We start from the raw sequence: 21,519 nt of genomic DNA, 5'->3' as shown, positions 1-21,519 counted from the left end.
CGTTGCGCAATTCACATGTTTTGACGCCTGGCGCGATTCTACGCTTCTGCCACATATTATTACATGCTTTAAGACGCAGTTTCAAGGAATGGCGTGGCTCTGTGGTACAACACCTGCTTGCCGCGAAGAAGGCCTGGGTTCAGTTCTCATTCGAAAAGAAGGATTTTATTGTTTATTGTTTATTGCGCCACTCCCACGACGGGACGGGGAGGTTAAATTCCACGGCCATATCGTTAGCCCTCTGGATTGCCCTAAGCTGGTTTCCTTTGTCTTGGATAGTCAGCAGATAGTTCCAGTCCGCCTCCGTAGAGACTCGCTGCTCTCGCTCAACGCAGGGCATTGCCACATCATATGTTGTAACGTACACAAAACGCATACCGCGTTTTTCGCCCGTGCACGGAAACGCGACGTGCAGCCAACGCCGGATGGCCGCCGACCACGTCGGTTGCTAGCAACAGTACATAAAAAATTTTCTGTCTCTTTCAGGGATTACGCTTTTTGCGACCCGACATCATGCCCATTAACGGACGCCGTGCTCCCCCGCTGACCGGCAGGAACGCTTGACTATGAAAAGGTTGTCTTTAGAGCCGCGAAAAGGTGAACGTCACCGGTGGAGGGGGGGGGGGGGGTGTTCTTCATCGAACGTTGACCGCCAACGTTTGGTCCTTTGCACCTGTACCGACGGTGACGACAAGGTCCTTGAAGGCCGCGATGTCCCCCGAACCAGGTATAGACAGCAAGACGCACCGGATGAGAGGGAAGGAAATTGACCATTCGTAATGAAAAAAGCGGTCAAGCCGTATGCAATCACCTTAACAAGTGGTCACTCTCGCTCAGTTGACAACAAGTCTCTGAATAAAATGGGGCGCAGCCAGTATATATCTCCAGGCGGAGCTTGTAAACAATGAAACGGGCACGATTGGACCCATGTCGAGGTACCTATTTCCCAAGGCCAAGAGAGTCTGGGGACAAGAAGGGTTATTTAAGCGCGCGATATCGCCCTCCTAATCAGGCTGGTTGCTGGTCCAGCAAGGCCTAGAAGCAGATGAACAAGTATCCCTTCTAGAAGTTTTACAGCGAAAGCTGTTATGAGATCACAACAACGGCCGTTTTTGGCGCCGTAGTTGTCCGCCGCCGCCGGTGTCGAAAAATAAGAAAAAATACCAACGGGGGTTCGTACCTGCGACCTCTGCATGGGAGCCCAGTATTCTACCTCAGAGCCATGCCGGTGCTTGAAAGTGCGTTGCAAAAAGACCCTATACAGGCTTCATGTCGGGAAGGAACCACATTAAAGGGACACTAAAGAGCAAAACGATTTTTCTCGCATTAGTAAAGTAGTCTTCCACGACACCAAAAACACCACGCTTGCTGTGAGAAGACGCTTAATAAGCGAGACAACGCGCAAAAAGAAAATACAGGTGGCGACGCCACCTTGGAATTCCCGCACCATTTGCCGTGACCTCACATATTTTTGACGGCGCCTGCTTGGGCCTGCGTAATTTCTAATCGGTTAAATCGAAGTACATTGTCCACTGTGGGGGCCAGAGACCGAGTTTGTGGAAATTTCGTCGAGCCAGTGGCGCTAAAATACGTTAAATGCTCTTTGAGATCTTTTACGTGACGAATTACAAAGTTCGGCGCGAAATTTAAAAAAATGAAACTTTGAACTTGGTTTTCTCCTCTAATAATAAACATATGGTTGTGAAATAAACTACACAATAGTTCTCCGAGCACACTTTATCAATCTAAACCAATTCATTGTATCTCTTTAGTGTCCCTTTAACATATGTAGTATGGCGTGGTAGAAGAGTCAATAACAACCAGGCGTCACACAGCGCAAATTCTGTAACCAGGCATCACACAATGCGAATTGCGCAGCGAGTAGGTTGTTGAATGCGTCCAACCTATTACAAAGGGCTCTGCCATAGTTCTTCATTGTCATTATTTATAGCGTAGTGGTTTCTTCTCGAGTGCACTTCTATTGGTTGCCAAGGAAGCCCATAAGGCCCCATGATCTATTGACAGCGAAGCTGTTTAGGCGACGGCGGCGAGCCGAAGACCTCGAGTACGTATAACAATAGAATACTAGGGAACGGGAATGGCAGCGGCGGCTGCGAGACGACCCGAAGCGATTGAATGCCTACGCCGACGACGACTTACCCGTAGATATATGAGATGTGCGAACGCTTTGTTTGAGCGCGAGTTTCTGCCTCTGGAGTTTAGACATCTGTGTCGTGTCTATGACTGTCTGCGGTTTAACTCGAACCTCTCCGCGCTGAGAATCAGCGTATAAACAATCACTAAGCTAAAGACTAGCAACAACTTAGAAGCAACCTAGAAACAACCCTAATCACGTATCTAAGGCCTAGAAACAACCTAGAAGCAACCAGATTAGTCTTCAGAATCGCCCAGCTACGCTCTTTGAAGCCTTGCGCATCCTAGTGCAAGCTTCTCAATTTTTTTCCCTCAGAGCCTCAATAAACTTTCTTCCCCTCCTCTCTCTCTCTTTCTCACGTTAACGTATATTATACAACGTGGTGGGAGAGTGAAATAACGACCGGGCGTCAGACAATGCGAATTACGTAACTAGAGGGTCCTTTAAAGCTGCCAACCCATTACAAATGACTCAGCCGTAATTCATCATCATCAGCCGTCGCATAAACAAAGTGCACATAATGCCTTACAGATATGTAGCTGGTACCTTACTTCTCCGCAGCATGACGAATAATGGCGTGTTGGGTGCTTCCCAACTTCAAAAATATTATTATTTATGGCGTAGTGGGCACCTTGCAAGTGCGGTTGTATTAGTAGCCCCAAGACAGTTTAGAAAGGGCTCTAGAAATGCCGCTCTTACAGCTTTCGCTGTAACTGTGCTGCGCTTTCCACGCAGGCCTGGCGTTGTTGTGACTTTAGGGGCGAAGCTCCTTAAGGCGGCCCCCGTTCGTCCCTCGTAGTCGTCGTCGTCGTAGTAGTAGTAGCAGTAGTAGTCGTAGTCCGTAACAAGCCTTACGCTTTGACCTCCAAGGTGGTGCCGGTGGGAGATTTTTCCTGTGCGTTGTTGAACAATAAAAAATTCGCAGCGTGCGCGTTAACTAAAAGCCGAATTCTTCTGTCTCTCATTCCCCATTAGCAGCCATTGGCATGTTCCAGTAGGAAACGTTAGTAGAAGTAGAAGTGTAAGTGTTAGCTAAAAGCCGACTTCTTCGGTCTCTCATTCCCCATTAGCAGCCATTGTTTACCTCCAAGGTAGTGCCTGGTGAGATTTCTCCTGTACGTGATTAAACAATAAAAAATTTTGTTCACAACGCCGTTGATTGATGAAATAAACCAACGAAAGACGCCAGATGTTTTGTAAAAGCAAAACGAAAGAACGCCAGATGTTTCTAAAGCAAAACGAAAAGACGCCAGCTGCTTAACGAAAGACGCCAGATTTTTCTAAAGCAATGGTTTTCTAAACAATGAAAATTCACAGCGTACATGTAAAATTAAAGTGAGCTGCAAGTCGTCATAACTCATCGAACCTTTAGTATAAACGCGCCCGATCTCACGTCGGTGATGATGTACTGTGCAGAATTCACGGAAGATTCACGGTTTACTGATGAACCTCCGCAGCTTCGCCCACTCATCATCATTCACTCCGTGGATATGCTGTGATTTTTTTAGTGTGGCTCTGTACCGGCTGGCCGCCCAAACTTAACCGTTCGATTAGTTAGTTGAGCGCCTAATTAACGCTTGTAATGTAGGCATCGGAAGTTCAATCTGAAGTTAGCTCAACCTGCCTGAGCTTGCCTTCAAGCACTAGCTCCCAGAAACGTCAGCGTTGCAACTCCGCCGACATCGTAGTCGTGTGAGAACTCTCCGTGACTTTTCTCATCCGATCGTCGGGGGCTCAACGCTTCCGGCCTTCATCTGTTTGTACCTTCGAACTTTCACATCTTTAACTTATGATAACTCGATTCATGTCCGATGTTAATCTAGATGTGGTGAATGTGTTAATTTCTTCCATTGTTTGCTGATGTTGCGATACAATTGTCGGTTATAAGCTGATTGACCTATTTTATGTGCATGTTCTTTAGTTGCTTTAAGTGTTGTACTTCTGAGATTGCTTGTGCTACAATGCCGCTAGATTAATAGTTCTTTTGTTTCCAAACGCGTCTCTGATCCTTTCACTGTGTCTGCTCGCGTACGGAACCATTTAACATGCCGTCATTCACGTCGCCGACTTCGCGCTGGTGACGCGAGTGGCAGCTTGTAACAGTCTTGAATTTGCATCGTTCGTACTACCGAGCAAGAAGGCACCCGATGTAGGAAATGGAAAGGCCATAGCCTGACGAAGAGGGGGCGTTAGCTTCGCTGTTTCGATGGCTTTCATCGAGTGGAGCTGGCTGCATATTTTTTTAGGGGCGAAGCTCCTTAAAGCGGCACCCGTTCGTCCCTCGTAGTCGTAGTAGTCGTAGTGTGTAACCAGTCGTAACGCTAGTACCAGATCTTGACCTCCAAGGTGGTGCCGGTGGGAGATTTTTCCTGTGCGTTCTTGAACAATAAAAAATTCGCAGCGTGCGCGTTAACTAAAAGCCGAATTCTTCTGTCTCTCATTCCCCATTAGCAGTCATTGGCATGTTCCAGTAGGAAACGTTAGTAGAAGTAGAAGCGTAAGTGTTAGCTAAAAGCCGAATTCTTCTGTCTCTCATTCCCATTAGCAGCCATTGTTTACCTCCAAGGATGGTGAGATTTCTCCTGTGCGTGATTAAACAATAAAAATTTTGTTCAAAACGCCGTTGATTGATGAAATAAACCAACGAAAGACGCCAGATGTTTTCTAAAAGCAAAACGAAAGAACGCCAGATGTTTCTAAAGCAAAACGAAAAGACGCCAGCTGCTTAACGAAAGACGCCAGATGTTTTCTAAAGCAATGGTTTTCTAAAAAATGAAAAATTCACAGCGTACATGTAAAATTAAAGTGAGCTGCAAGTCGTCATAACTCTCATCGAACCTTTAGTATAAACGCGCCCGATCTCACGTCGGTGATGATGTACTATGCAGAATTCACGGAAGATTCACGGTTTACCGATGAACCTCCGCAGCTTCGCCCACTCATCATCATTCACTCCGTGGATATGCTGTGATTTTGTAGCGTTAGCTACACTTGGGGGGCGATCGGAGATCTGTTCGTTCCGCGTTCGTTCTGCGGTGCCTACGTCACAGAAGTGAGAGGAGGCGCAGCGCTCCCGCCTAGAACCGCCGAGAGGAAGAGAACAGCCAATCGTGAAGCGGACAGCTTTCCGGAAGTAGACGCGCATCCTGTGACGTCGGCACAGGGACCGTGAAGCGTTTCTCGCCTTTTAATAAATATAATTACTTTACAGAAAATTATTGTTTTTGCTTCTCAAGCTCAAACACTCTTTCAAACAGCAACAGCTTTGAGTGATGATATTTAATAATGTTAGTTTTTTTTGACGTCGTCGCTAGATGGTGTCGCGCACGCGAAAAAAAAAAAGAGAAAAGTAGCGGCTGACGTAGTTTCAAAATGTCGTCCGATCGCAACGTCTGCGTTGGTTCTCGGGTGTCGGATCGTCAAAAGGAGCTTCTGCTGGCTTTTGTGAAAGAGCACCCACAGATCGCGACGCTGTCGTGCCCGCTGGAGCCGTCTTTCACGAGGGAGGACCGGGACGACATGTGGCAGGAGCTAGTAGCGCTTTTGAACGAAGAAGTCCCTGCGCGTAACACCAGGGCCCAGTGGCAGGCCCGATGGAGGAATGAGCGCTACTATTCGCAGCAGGGTCTTGCCAAACTCCGAGGGCAGCAGAGGTGAGTGCGAGCACAATTGTATTGTGGTCGGTCATCTTACACGTCCCGCTTGTGCTTTACAGCGGCACCCGAGGCGGCCAGATTTCGGATTACCGCGGCCGCGTCGTGCTTGACAGGGACTAGTGTGCGAGGCCCATAGTTCGTGTGGTCTGAATCGGTAAGCACTGGCTTAGAATATCGTTGTTACTTGTATGCTGCGAACAAGTGGGCTCGTTTGCTTCGAGCCATTACGCGCTGTTAGTTTTACTTTTTCAAACAATATCGAGTGGATCACCCGGCCGCCGCGTTAGCTGAGGTGCTAACACGTTGCGCCGCCCAGAACAGAATGCGAAACAGCCACATTTGCGGTGATGACGAAAGAACAGCCGCGAACTATATTTCGAAGCTCATTAGAGCACCCTACGTGTTCCAACCCATTTCTCAGACCCTCGAGTCGAGTGAGGTGCGTAGCCAGTAGGCTTGCCTCCCTCCACCCCTCTCTCCGAAGTCTGTGTGTCATAGCATGCCGCTGTTGAAACATTCTAAAAAAACATTGCTATTGTCCACTTCCATTCCATACTTCTTATTGCACTCAGTGTGTCAATCAAGAAACTTCTTACTATAACAGGTGAGCCCTGCTCCAGCTGCTACTGGTGTGGCTGAAGAGGATGTGGCCCAGGATCTTTCCCGTGCCCCAACTCGTAAGTTTCGCTGATGTTTTTGATTAACTGTAGATGGTGTTACATGCTCACAGGTGATGCTCATGCGTGCAGGCATATGTTTGTGAAGAGATGACATCTGTGGGCATAAAGACAAAAGGCTGCACAAAAAAAAATTTGGCAAACGGTTGCAGGAGCTAGTTGTATGCATAACTGTCAGATGGAATAAACAGGTGTCCTGCCTTGCAGTTATGGTGAAATGTAGCAAAAAGGTAGCATTGCAAAAATGTTCAACATCGTGAAATGTTTCCCTGTTTTGTCAATTGCTTCAAAAGTGAAACTGAAAATGTGCTATTGCTAAATATACTGTTCAAAAAGCAAGCTCGTTATATAACTTTTTCACATACCATCATACACAAATGCACATGTTTGCACCTGTGTTACACCTGCTTGCTGTATGTTTTGCATACTGCAGCAGCTAGGGTTTCGGAAGGAGATTGTGTCAGTCATCGCGTAAAGCCGGGCAAACGATTGTGTAGCCCTGAAAAGGGCTGTTTGGTTGCTTCTCATGCAGAGATGGTTAGAGGCGTGAGATGCGTTTGATGAGATGAGCGAAAATGAATTCCGGCACCGCTTTGGTCTGTCCAAACGAAGTGCGTTGAGAGAGAGAGAGAGAGAGATACGAAGAGGAAAGGCAGGGAGGTTAACCAAGCTTTGGCTCGGTTGGCTACCCTGCACTTGGGGTGCGGTTGTGCGGTGAACCAAGCACCATTCATGGATGCCGTTGGGTCAGTGGATTTTCAACAGAGAGGAAATTGTTGCATACACTGAAACTCTTCACGAACAGAAGCTTCCAGCGAAGAGTCGGTAGCAGGAAATTTATAGATGATAATGGCAACACATTTCTTGGTTTCCAGCTCGTGCCGCAGCTGCGAGATGGGGGCAACCGGCAGGCCGAGGCGCTGGAGTTACTAGCCGCAAACACCAGGCGGCAGGGCCAGGCATCATTGGAAAGCTGCGCCAGGTTCAACTTCTCGGTGACGCGGTCCACAAATTGCAAGGCGTTGGTACCCTCGCCCGAGCCCTCATTGCAGCGGAAGGCACCTGCACAGTGATTTGTAAAGACTAGTTGTACATATATGTAGATTTATTTTTGTTCACATCACGAGCTATGATACGCTGGTTTGCTTCAATGGTGCCCTGCAATTTTCTTTCAGTTAATTTTCTTTTTCTGCATATCAGAAGCACTGATGTGCTGTTTCATTGTACATAGTAAAGTGTAGATCAATGGTAAATCGTGTCCTGCGATGTCATTTGTTTTTAATCTCGTCGTGCGAGGTGATGCATTCAGCAGTTTTGTAGTACATGTGCATAGCACAGTGTGGTTTCATTTATAAATCATGTTTTGCCATGTCATTTTTTAAAATCTCATTATACAAAGTCATGCATTGAGCAATTTTGTAGTATATGCACATAGTGCACTGTAGTGTATCTTTATGTTTATAGTGTATACGTGTAGAATATTGTGGCACACTGTACGTTTTCTATCGATTTTTACACGTCCTAGAAAAAAAGAAAAGCGTTTGTGAAAGGTCTAGGTTGCACAATTTTGAAATATTGCAAGACCAAAAAACAGTTGACGAATACGTGTTCTGTTGCTTAGAAGTGATTAGATAACAGGATTGGGTACAAACAGAAATCAATAATAGAGGAAGACATATCAGCAACCAACAACTTGCATTTTTTAGCGAGTTCAATTAATACCGGTTCGACTGTGCCTTGTTTTCATGTAATACAATGACTTTCGTGCTGCGAGACGCGTGTGTTGTTGCAGAGGAGCAGCAGGCACTTTGTAATAACTCCATTTGTATATTATAAAAGGAAGCTACTTTTGTATTCTTTTCCTTGGCATTAAATTTAAAGGATATTTATATATTTTGCTTTTTATGTGCATTGCTCGTGATACTTGTAATAAAATTTCAATTCTGACACCACCCTTGTTGTTCATTTCATTTACAAGCACGATTCTTGTTGCACTAAAGCTACCGCATCTTGCTGTCCTGATTCAAACAGCCTTTTCCGGTTACCACTTTGGCTGTGAATGGCACCATGTGCCATTCACAGTTGAGCTCTCACTTGTGCTTAGTGTGAAGCGCCATATTTTACAACCTGGTCGAAGCATTTCATCAGCATGGCGTTGTGTGACAAGGGGGCATAGGTCGGCAAAATCACTCATGAGTCGACTCACTCAGATTCAGATCGAGCTGTGAGTCCAAGTGAGTAATACATTGGTGAGTTCGAGTCCGGGTGAAAACATTTTAGTGAGCCTGAGTCCGAGTGAATCCGCTTGAGGAAAATTTTGGTGAGTCTGAGTTTGAGTGAGCCCCAAGAGCAAAATATATTTCACGAGTGAGTCAGGGTGAGCTTCACATTTTTTGCCAACCTATTCAAGGGGGTTATTCATTGATAGGAGAACGCTGTTTCGTTGATATGTGTAGCAAACATTTGAAGCGTAGTAAAAAAAAAACAGTGACAAACACATTGAACAAAGACAAACACGCACCACGCAATGCTGCCGAGGTCGTTGCAGGCGGCGGCGTACTCTGCGCAGGTGCTCAAGCATGCAGGCCCTGTAGTTCTCGAAACAGGTTCACTACACGGTTGCGCTGCTGCTGGCTCCCGTTGTGGTGGTGGTGGTGGTGGTAGCTCAGCTGCTGCTGGCAGCAGTCAGCATCGTCGGTGTCGTCATCGTTTCCTTCGAGAACAGGCTCATGTGCCGCCAACGCAATGTCGTGCAGAGCTGCACAAGCAGCAATGATGCTTGAGCAGCTGTGCACAAGCTTACAGCGATGCACCACTCCACAACATTGCTCATGGCGGTGTGGGCCTTGTTGTAGTGGTCATCAGGGGTGCCACGAGCTGGTCGTCCGGGCACTGGTGTCAGGAACCACGGTTCTAATGTATAGCTGGAGTCTCCTGCACGAGGTCGGCATGACAGCTGTAGTGATAACGTCTTGAATGTGGCAAGCATTGACAGCACTTACCAAGCAAGCCGAAGTTTTGCTTCCAGGTGCTGACGGAGAGGGCTCCCCCGCCATACCCACTAGTCATGACATGACCCCAGGAAACATGGACTGACATCCAGAGGTCGGCATCACATGTCTGCAGAATTCAATTCAGTCAAAATTGTACCCATAAATGACCTTGGGTACAATGTTGCGTATTATGTTAATGTAACTACATCTGTCTTCACTGTTACTGACTGTTGAAACATAGCTATGGACAAATCATCGACAGGGTAGGACTTGTACCATAAGTTCTAACACGAGGACAATGCAGTGTCAAAGGGTAGTCTGCATGTTTACTGCTTGGAACAACCCATCTTTCAGCCACCAAAGCCTTCTAACCAAATTATTGCTGTATGTTTAAGGCAATGTATCACAAAATATCTACAACACGAAAAACTTCGACTGAAAAAAGGGTTATGAAACAATGCGTATTTAATGTACATGCTAGGGCGCGTTCCGAGGGACCGAAATAAAGTTTATTCATCCATCCATGTATTGATCCATGTAACGTCCATCACGACAATGAACAATAAGGACATACTACGGCACATTCTGGGAGCGCTAATCTCAACAAATACAAATCGAGAATCAAGCTTCGGGTACACATGGCGAACGAGCAACGGTAATATTATGCACTGTGCAGGCCGCTGAACCAAAGTGTACTCCGCGTCACATGATTTCATCGCTTATCCTAAGCGAAGTGCCCTGAAACGAACCAATTCCCGTTCTGGATAGATCGAAAATACCGCTCCCACTTATACTCAGTTGCAACAGCCTCAGTAAAGCGGAAAGTTTAAGCGATATAAATGAAACAATTCGTTACGCATACAATGCATGAATAATACTCACGATCGTGGTGTTGAATGCGTAGAGTCCCTTCCCCGACATGTAATGCGTCGTGTCCGCGGAGCTCAGGCCATGGGGCTTCGGGATTGCGATGAGCGTACCATCCACGCACCCGACCACAACGGGAATCTGCCCGAGCCGCGCGAACGCCGCCTTTGTTCGCTCTTCGCGTCTGTGGTCTCCGGAAAAGGCCACCCACCGTTTTTGCCCGTGAGCGACAGTAATGGCGTGTTCCTGACGGACGACTGCGACAGGCCGCTGAATTCCTCGCAGCCGACAGCTCGCTGGAAGCATCCGATCGCAAAAATCTCAGCGCGCACAACGCCTTCCGCTCTGTTTAAATCCCACTGGTTCGTTGGCACCCGATGACGGGGCCGAGATCGTCGCACAACCAAGGTACAGTACGTTTCGAGAAACGAAAGCGACGCCGGAATTCACACTCGCTCATCTCTTCAAACGCATTTCGCACCATCTGCTTCGAGAAACGCCAACGTAGCAAGGAAGCACCGTTGCAAGCGCCATTTCCTCAAAATCAGCTGTTGCGGCAGCCGCAACCGCCGCATCACTCGAAATACATGCCGTGCGACGCCATTGTTCGCTCGAGAGAACGCGAGCGAACGGGCTCGCTCTCCGTTCACTTTTAGCAGACGACATGCTCGTTATGACGCGGCATGACGTCATCAAAAAAGAAAACATCAAGGAAAAAAAAGAAATGGCCACGCCCCTTAGAATGGCGTGAGTTGTCCGGCTTCAGCCAATCAGCGCGCTTGTTCTCCTCCAGGAGAACGAACAAGCGGAACGAACAGATCTCCGATCGCCCCTTTGCCTAGCCAGAGCAGGTTTCGCGGGGGTCATCATGAGCCGTGCTGCGCATGCTCGCGCGACTCGCCGCTGCTGCTCTGCGCGTTAGAGAGGGGTGACGTCGTAGCCATGGCGCGCGCAGCTATTAGATGCGAAGTATCTTAAGGCGGAGCTCAATGCGGCGGTTACCACCCTTACTGCGCATGCGCACACCCTCTCCACAACCTCCTCTCCACTCCCACTCACCATTCCCCCTGTCATCTGCCCTCTCCCATTTCCCCTCTCCACTCACCCTCTCCCCTCCCCTCTCCCGTTACCCTCTCCACTTCCCCTGTCCCCTCCCCCTTTCCACTCTTCCTCTGAAACGCGGGCTAGACATGCCGAAATTCTCTCCTGCGCAACGCCGCAATGAGCTCGAGCGCATGCGCGTCCCCTCCCCTTCTCTCTCCTCTCCTACGCTGCCCCCTCTCGCCCGCCTGTCGACCGCGTTCCCCGCTCGCCCTGTGAGAATGAACGGCCAGGCTAGATGGAAGATACGACGCGCGTAGCGTCGCTCTTCGCGTTCCACGACGCGAGCTCGGTAGCATGCCCAACGAAAGCCAACGGAACGCGATCGTGCAAGCGCTCCGGCTTCGCATCTACTCATTGTCCCCTTTAGCGGGAGATGGTGTATTCGCCTTCGCTGTGCAGTCGCCGTCTGACAGTGCGCTGGTGCCGCTTGATAGCGCCTCTGACTGGCGTTTGCAGGTGGGTAACGCCACGGAGAAGAGCGCAAATGCTGCTCAACGGCGCAGAAGAGCCGAGAAGCTTATGTCATCGGATCCCGAAGTAGTTACCTGGCAATTAGCGCTTCAGCGTAAGAAGAATGAACGGAGGAACGCTAAACGTGCTGCGGAAATCTGGAAAGCTCAGAATAATCAGCTGAACCTTTGCTAACGCTACGTATATCCTGGCATAGCCGAGCTAAGCCACTGCAAATTTTTTTTTAAACCTCCTTGACCTGAAGAATATGAAACGTGGTGCCGGAGGTGCAGAACTAATGCAAAAGAACACTTTATATGAAAGTTCCGTTGAATTTTCTGGTAATTAAATAAAGGTACTCTGCAGGACAAGGCGTAAAACCGACATGGGTAATTTTACACTTCAGGCAAATTCCGACTTTGGGAAAATTTGATTTCAAACATGCGTTTTGGTGGTCGCGAGATGCGCCTTCGAAGCTTAAGGCCGCTTAAGAGGCTGACGGACGATAGAAAGAAGACCCTATGCCAATGCCGCCCTAAAACAGCGTTCTAAGGAAAACCTAGTATAAAGCTGTACGCTTACATATCACTAGGACAACTCTGAAAGGAGATTCTACGCGTATTTGATTATTTGCAGACAGTTTAATTTATTGCCGTGTCAGTGTTGGCGTGCATTGACAATCACCGTCGATGCTTTCGGGACTATTTGTTTTAATATTGGTTAGTAACACCGCAGCCACAGGTACACAGTTACATCTCGTTAAAGGGACCCTGCAACACTTTTTCAGCATGGTCAAAAAGCACTGCCGATCGGTAGTCGAGGCTCCCGAGAACACGCGAGCCAAACATTATAGCGCAGCACGCGGCCTGTGATTTACAATAAATTCGCAGTCAGCTAAGAAGCGCTTCCTCTTCTCTAGACAAAAAAAAATGATGCTTACGGCGTCACAGGCAGGTCCCACGACATTGGCTGATTTGAACATGGGGCACTCGGTAGTTACTGCGGCCGCCGCAAGAGGCCACCACTTGCCCGCACGCTCGAGCGCGCGAAGTACGCCTACGCCACGCATTCGAAGAAAAAAATATAATAATGTGCTCAAGGTCAGGCGGCGCGCTTGACGTACCTTCTTCCCCCGTGCCACCCCCCTTGCTTTGCTTCTACCGCTTTCGTCGGGGCGAGGGAAGATAGAAAGTAATTACAGCGTGCGACAGATCTTTGTAACTCTGCTCGTACTGGATGGATTCTAAAAATTTTTGCTGCGTTCTATTCGTGAGGCAATAAGTTCCTTTGGTGAAGCCATTCCATGGCTACTTGGAACAGTGTTGTAGGGCCCCTTTAAGGGAGGATGGCTAAATGGTAGAATGTAAACATATAGGGCTTTAATGCGAGATCTTTATCATTGCGGTCACCTATAAACATAATTAAAAACGCAAACTAGGTCTGCACTCTAGCCAGGAAAGGCACTGAGCTTTTTTAATATAACGCACGATAGCGGTGATCTTTCATTCGCCTCCAGCAACAGTTGACCACCAACCACTGTCTGCCTCAGATAGCTTCTTACATGAACTTAATGGGCCACTATGCCTGGAGTACATCGTACTATAAATCGCTTCGCATTTTAAATGTGGAAGCATTTTTTTCGCTGTCTCAAGAAGTAAACCGTCAGTCCGCCATTCAGTCTCCCCATCAAGTAAGACGATCATCGTTCTAATTAAGTAAATGCATAAAACAAAGTGAATTTTCTTGGTGGAGCTGGGTTTCGAACCTCGGGCCTCACCCTCATAAAGCGAATGTCTCGCGAACTAAGCTAAACACCCGCACTTGCAGTGTGTGCCTATTTATGAACCATATGAATGCGTTGTATTCGTGCTACAAAACAAATCTAAAAGCGGGTTTCTGCGGAGGCTTCGTTGAATTCCGTGTGACCGCCTGTGATTGTGCGGTTAACGTTGGTAGGTATCCGCGCCCATGTCTTACTTTTTTTAAATTATTAAATGGATTTAAGGAGAGGTTGGTGCCTATACATGGCTCCGGCTACTCCTCTTCCCTTACGTATTAATTAGCGTCTCGAGCTTATAAATAAAAGTACCCTCACTCACGGCAATGTCCTTTTAAAAGGAATGTTCACACGTCATACATATTGTCCACGTGATGACAACAAGGTTCACACAAAAGACAGACAACAATCGTTCGCACTTTGCCGATGAGTTCAACTCACAGTCCTTTGTAGAGTGCGATCACATCACACAAAAGTCACTGGGCATTGCCCACACTTTAAACACAGCTGTCTTGAATCACAAGAGGCAACACGAAACACGTGACCAGAGGTATCTCAATGTGAAGTATAATTGCAAGTGTGAATCAATATCTTTTTGATATTCCCGACTCTTCTAAAAACTGTACTAGGGCGCGTGCAGCAATGTTTTGAAGAGTTTCTGTTGGCCATGGACCCAATACTTTTGCTAATGATAGCGGCCGTCTGTCCAATCTGTTTAGTTTTTGTAAGAATTTTTTACGGGGAACAGCATAATTTTTGCAGTCAAGAAGGAGGTGTTCTATGTCTTCTTCTGCCTCTTCACATGTACATGTAGCGCAGTTAGTTTTTCTTATCCTATATAGGAAGCTCTTAGTGTAGGCAGTGCCTAGACGAAGTCTGTGAGTTACTGTTTCTAGAGAACGGCTAATTTTAACCGGAATTTAATATTCCATTCCAGGATCGATTGTATATAATTGAGAGTTTTGAGCTCCATTCGCGAACCAAGTCTCTTTGGACAATCGACTACAGAGTTTGTTCAAGAAACATCGTGCATCATGTCTTCTTTGCTATCTTTCTTTTCCCTTCCTGGTTCTTCTTTCTTCACCACCTTTACTCTGCTCCAGTGTAGAGTAGCAAATAAAGTGTAACCTCATTGACCTCCCTATCATTACTCTGATCTATCTATCTATCTATCTATCTATCTATCTATCTATCTATCTATCTATCTATCTATCTATCTATCTATCTATCTATCTATCTATCTATCTATCTATCTATCTATCTATCTATCTATCTATCTATCTATCTATCTATCTATCTATCTATCTATCTATCTATCTATCTATCTATCTATCTCATTTCTCCTTACTGTGCGCTTATTGCTTTCTGTGTTCGCAAGTTGGCACTGACTACGGTGACGGGGCCCGTCAGCGCAGTACCGTCGTAAAAGTGACGGGGCCCGTCACCTTAGTGTAAATTGTAATAGTGACGGGGCCCGTCATAATAGCGACGTATTTATAGCGACGGGGCCCGTCATCGTAAAGCAGTGACTACGGTGACGGGGCCCGTCAGCACAGTACCATCGTAAAAGGGACGGGGCCCCTTTACCGTCCTCGTCGTGTGGCGTTCGGGGCGTAGAGAGAGAAATAACATTTATTTACACATCCGGCGTGTGGGAAGTCCCCGGCCTCGCAGGGCGCGGATGTTCCCTATCTTAAGATTACGGCTATTAGAGTCCGATAATCTCAGAGCCTAGACCTCGAGGATGTTGTGCTCCAACTAGGCGACAGTTACTCGGGTGCCTCCGCGCCCGTTGGACGGGTCGTCGGCTCCTTTTCTCCGTTGCTTCGCCAAAGCCTCCTGTGAGGCAATAAAGAAAAAAAAAGCGTTCATGGCGTAGTTGGTGGGCGCGCTCTCCATGAAGTGTTAGGGCTGCAGGTCGTCAGTTCGATTCCTCCCGTTTTTTCTTCCTTTTTTTCAGGTTATGCGTCAACATCAACGTTACTGCTCTCACGGAGTCGTAACTTTTTCGTTCATGTCTGCGGCGGTTAGACAGCCCTAGCGTTCGGATGATGCGTTGTTCCTATTTGTGCGAATATTCGAGCAATTCGAATATTCGAACGAATATTACAGTATTCGAATTCGCTTCGAAACGAATTTAAATTGTAGGAAATTTCAAAGTATTCGAAATGAACGAATAGACATATATAAACCGCATGTAACTGCCTGTAAAGGTGGTTTCACTGCAGTGAAGGTGTGCTATACCGTGAACACACCTTTCCAAGAGAAATCCGCACTGCCGCGAAGCCCCACTTCAAGGTTAAATGAACATGCAGTAATACCTTGTTAATTCAGAGTCACTGGGACTGTGACAAATTTAATTAAGCGGGTTTTCGAATTAACCAAACATACAAAAGGCGGGATGCAAGGAATTTTGTATTACTGGAAGTAAGCAGAGGTGGTCGTTTGCTGTGCCTGCTAGTTTGCGGTTACAAGGGGTTTTTCCAGCAATACTTGGTCCGAATTTTGCCGCTAAACCGGGGAAACGGCGGGCCTCGCTGAGGCCAGTGCAAGAAAAAAAAAGAAAGAGGAAAAAAAAAACGGTCTCGTGGTCAACTGAAATGCGCGCCTGTGAAAAAGACGTGCTTCGCTGCAACACAGTGGTGGCACACGGGCAGCATATCACCTGCTCCTCGCAGCGTCAGTGCGTCATGATGCGGCCATTCGCCCATTCTTTCTGGTAAAATAAAGAATGTAATAATGACCAGTGTGACGGAATTCGCGATGTGTTCTGGGTGGAAAAAGAGGATCATTGAAGCTTTCGACCGAGTTTTCGAAGTAGGCGTTGCGGGCAAGTACTCCGCCAGCAGTGCAAGTGTGCAAATTGCCGGAACAACCGCCAATCGGAGGTTCACACACATCACGAATTCCGTCAGACCGCCCTTTATTAATTTCTCTATTTTCCTTGAAAGAATGGGTAAATCATGCCGCACTGAGGTTGAGAGAAGCATTCGTCATGCTGCCCGCGTGTCACCGCTGTTCTGCAGTGAAGCACATCTTCTTTTCCGCAGGCGCACATTTCAGCTGACCACGAGACCGCCTTTTGTTTTGTTTTTTTCTTGCGCTGGCAGCAGCGAGGCTGGGATGCTTCACTTGTCACTCATTAGTATCGCTACATTGCATTGCCTTGTGGCTCCTAAGGGCCATCGTTTCTGCGGATTTGCGGCTAAATCGGGATCGGGAATTGGCACATGGCACCCAAAGTTTTTTAATTAACCGGGCTGTATGGTACTCACCGCCGCTTCAAATTATCCACTCAAATTTACATTGCAAAATACAAGGCCATAGAAATCCTTCTAATTATGCGGGATTTCGAAATAAAAGTTCGAATTAATGAGGTTTTAACTGTATTACCCTCACATCGATTCGTCATTCTTTAAGTTTAAAAGCTTGTTATGCCGGCTTATATGCTCTAATTATAGTAAATTTTAATTAACATATTTTATATGTTATCACTTGCATTCAACCGAAAGTCAACTCCTGCTACTGCTCAAAGTTGCTTCGAATTCGCTTCGGACCTAAAATTCGCACAAACCTATAGTTTGTTCCTATGCGACCTCGGTTCCAGTCGCGCTGAATAAGAAAATATATATGTTTCCATTTTTTTTCTTTTTTCAGTATTGTTTCACAATACCGTTCCGAGCTTCCGGCTAGTCAAGAATAGTTACTCATTCGTGGTAGCATGGCTCAGCGTGGGAGAGCGGAGCCCGTTAATCAGCCTGTCGCTGCGCCGCTGACGGTCATGCGCTGCGCAGCCAGTTACAGGGACGATGGGCGCAGCGAGGACAGCCAGTCAAATCAGCAATATGTTCCCTCCGAGATCTATTTCGCGACCATGGACTCTAGAAAAAATCCAGGAAGACTTCAGGCGCAGGTGGCTGTTTTGGTCGGTGGTGCACGTCAGTACGAAAACATTTCGGAGGTGGGGGGGAGGGGGAGCAGCGACGCATTGGCGGCATGCTGATATGCAGCGTCAGCGGCGCAGCGACATATGCTGATTAACGGGCTCCGCTCTCCCACACTGAGCCGTGCCACCACGAATGAGTAACTGTTGTTGACTAGCCGGAAGCTCGGGACGGTATTGCAAAAGAATAATGAAAAAAGTAAAAAAAAACGGAAACATTTAGCGCGATTAGAACCGAGGTCGCATAGGAAAAACACACAACCGCCGCAGACATGAACGAAAAAGTTACGACTCCGTCAGAGCAGGAACGTTGACGTTGACGCATAACCTGACAAAAAAAAAAAAAAACGGGAGGAATCGAACTGACGACCTGCATGCTGATGAACTACGCCACGAACACCACACGACGTGGGCTAAAACTACGCTAAAACGACCAAAAATTTGCGGTAAGGGGGCCCCGCCACCGTAGTCACCGCTTTACGACGACGGGGCCCGTCACTATAAAGACGTCGCTATTATGACGGGCCCCGTCACTATTACAATTTGCACTACGGTGACGGGCCCCGTCACTTTTACGAGGGTACTGCGCTGACGGGCCCCGTCACCGTAGTCAGTGCCTTTTCTGCCTCGCAAGTTACTCTGTTCAGTACAAGTTGTCGCGAGTGCTTTATGCAGTCGTTCAGGTGACGACGACGTTTCGCTTCATCGACTCGTCCAGCCAGTTCCCAAAATAGGCCACCGTTCTCACAAGAGGGAAGCCCGCGGCGCCGAGTCAGCACTAAAGTGTCGAAAAGAGAGGAAGCGTACAATGTCTAGTCGCAATGTGAAAGAGTGATCATTCCTCAACCTAGCGTCTGCCCTCGTCACCCCGACAGTGAGTTCCGTCCACAACTAAGTTTCCGTGTCAAGCCCCGTACAATTGCATTCTGACGCGGATGGGCAAGAATTTTGTTTCCTTCATTCTTTCGTTCTTTTCTACTTCATTTTTTTTTCATTGCATTGGTGCGTTTATACCTCAGAATGGTCGCGTTTGTGCGTGTCGTGTCGAACAATGCGATGGCACCGACAAACAAGAAGCGGGAAGTAAAACTGCTTCGTTGGCGAAAATTGGGGAACTCTGGGGAAACCAGTGAGCATATAATGGAGCCTTCAGCAAGACAAAGTAATATGCCCAATACCCTCCAGCGCTGTCACTCGCAGTTGGTACATGTGCACCGGGGCTTGGGCGAAAAAAGAAAATGGGCACGAATGCCGCATGTCTCCGCATATAGACCGCGCCGTACCTTTTCCGTTCACAGCGTCTTACACTACGGCGGTGCAGTCGGCGCCAGAAACTTAGAGGGTGCATGAACCACTTTTCCAAGTAATCATCGAATGATCCCAGTATCTGAGTTTATTGCTTCACAAATCGATTTCCGCAAAATATTCTCGGGTCCGTTGACAACGAGCGGAGTTAAGGGATTTTCCACAATATTAATGAGAACTAACAGACAGTAACGCCAAGGAAAGTATAGGGGGTGTTATCTGTTGTGTTTAGAATATAAATGTGAAGAAAGTAAAGTGGACGAAAAGATAACTTGCCGCCGGCAGGGACCGAACCTGCGACCTTCGAATAACGCGTGCGATGCTCTACCACTATGCTACGGCGGCGGTCATCCTCCCGTCCACTTTATGGGGTATATATGTGAGTTAAACCTAGGAGCGTTAGTCAGCGCCAATCGTAGCGATGGCGGAGAGTGTGGAACACTCTTTTTTCGACCTGTTGGCGTCACGTAGCACGTGACGCCAATAAGCCGAAAAAAAGGCCGATTTGCCAAGCGGTTTAAGCGTTTTTTAATGCGATACACTGCAAACGCAAACTAGCCGAATTGGGCGTTTTAAGGGCTACAATCCTCCTTAATACTACCTTTATCTGGGCAGTACTACCTTAGGGTTTAATGAGGTGGGTGTAATAAAGTTCTGCGTCCTCAATTTTACTTCGTTAAGAAATTATGTGGAAGAAAGGAGGTAAATTCACTATCTGACGCCATTCGTCGAACGGAGTTTGAGGAACAAAAAACTCCCATCTCATTTCCTCTGGCATGTTTTCTCTTTTTTTTTTCCGAAGCTTTCCATAATGCCTTCAGTGCTGGCGGGCATGCATGCAGCTGTGCGGGGGAAAGAAGTAAAAGAAAGAGGCGGCATGCTTCAGCGCACTAAAAATCCCTTGCACAGATAGCCCAGAGAAAAAGATATACGAGACCCTCCGAACGGCTGGAGAGGAAACGAGGAAGCCCTTTGGCCTTGGCGGCTGAAGCCTACTGCGGCCCGCCCCCGCCAGGACAAAAGCAAGCCAGGCGAGGCGCTACCGAAGTGAAATGGGATAAAGCTTCGCGCCGCATGCGCGCGCGAAGAAAAAAAACAGAAAAAAAGAAAGAAACGTGAAGAGGGAGTCGTCCCCGCGGCGGCGCGATCGTCGTAGCTAGGCGGCTAGGCCTTGTTAACGCCACTTCTCAAGTGATCAGCTGTGTCGGTCGCGTTTGCGCGTTTTGTGCCTGCAGCCTCACTGTGTTCTCGCCGCTGGATGTGATATGCGTGGTTTGACGACAGTGCGACATGCTGTGCTGCGAGTGCGATAATCGCGACGGCCTGTCGACTCAAGCGAGCGTGCCGCTGTGCATCACCAAGCAGATGATGGGCACCCTGCGTGCTCGGCACAGTCAGGAACAAAAATGGTAAGTAATACTGATGTTCTCTCTCTTTGCGAGCCCTTATCGTCGCTTATGCACCTGTAGATGACATTCTGCACATTGCGTCGCTTGAAAAGTGCAATGAAAAGCAAAAAAAAAAAAGAAAAGAAAATCGGCATGTCAAGCTTGCGAAATGCCCGCCAGCGCACCATGACGGCTCATTCACACCGAAGGCGGGGCGGCCAAAGCGGCAAAGCGGTGAGGCGGAAAGCGGGAAAACCTCCTCTCCAGGCGGCGAAAGCGGGGCGGAAAAACGAGGCGGCAGGTCCTATCGCTCTCGGACCAATTTTTTGCCGCTCGCCGCTACTCGCCGCTTTCCCGCAGCCAATCAGAACGCGCTGCGGCGGTGGCGCGGCGGTGGTGCGGGTGTCTCTTTGGGAGAAGCCGTGCCACGTGAGAGCGAAACGTGCGCTAACGCGCGAGAGGCCCCGCCTCCTCGGCCGCGCGGGCAGCCAAGAGAGCCATGCGGTCTGAACAGGTACGCGCGCTTGTCGCCTCGCCGCCTTGAAAAGCCCGCTTGGACGCTTTGCCGCCCCGCCTTCGGTGTGAATGTACCTTGAGCGTGGCATGTAACCCATGCCGTACATACACACGCATGTCATTCATTGTTTCCATGTTACCAGCTCTCATTTATGTACGTCGTACAGTCACGTCACGCTATGCCAATCTTGGTATGATATCACGTTAGAGAACCGGACGCGAGTGCACCAGGCTCCATGCCGTAAATGACATACATGTCGTTATTTTCATGTTACTATATGTCATTTATGTTCGTCGCACAATCACGTCACGCTATATCAATTTAGGTGTATGTCAAGCTAGCGAATCGGCCGCGAGCGCACCATGAGCGTGGCGTGTGTACATGACATACATGTCATTATTTTCATGTTGCTAGCTGTCATTTATGTTGGACGTACAGTCACACTGCACAATACCAATTTTGGTGTATATGAAGCAGGCGAAACGGCCACTAGCGTCCCCGAGACAATGTCAAAATAACGCCATACATGACAAGCGTATCATGATTTGCACGTTAGAAACTGTCGTTTATGTGCGTCATACACTCTTGTGACGCCATACCTATTTTGGTAAATATCAAGTTAACGAAACAGTCGCAAGAGAACCAAGAGAGTGACGTGTAAATCATGTCGTTAATGAAATGCATATC

The sequence above is a fragment of the Rhipicephalus sanguineus genome, chromosome 5 (assembly GCF_013339695.2).
Source record: "Rhipicephalus sanguineus isolate Rsan-2018 chromosome 5, BIME_Rsan_1.4, whole genome shotgun sequence".
Taxonomy (NCBI): Eukaryota; Metazoa; Arthropoda; class Arachnida; order Ixodida; family Ixodidae; genus Rhipicephalus; species Rhipicephalus sanguineus.
The sequence above is the reverse complement of the archived record's forward strand: the minus strand, read 5'-3'. Positions refer to the sequence as shown.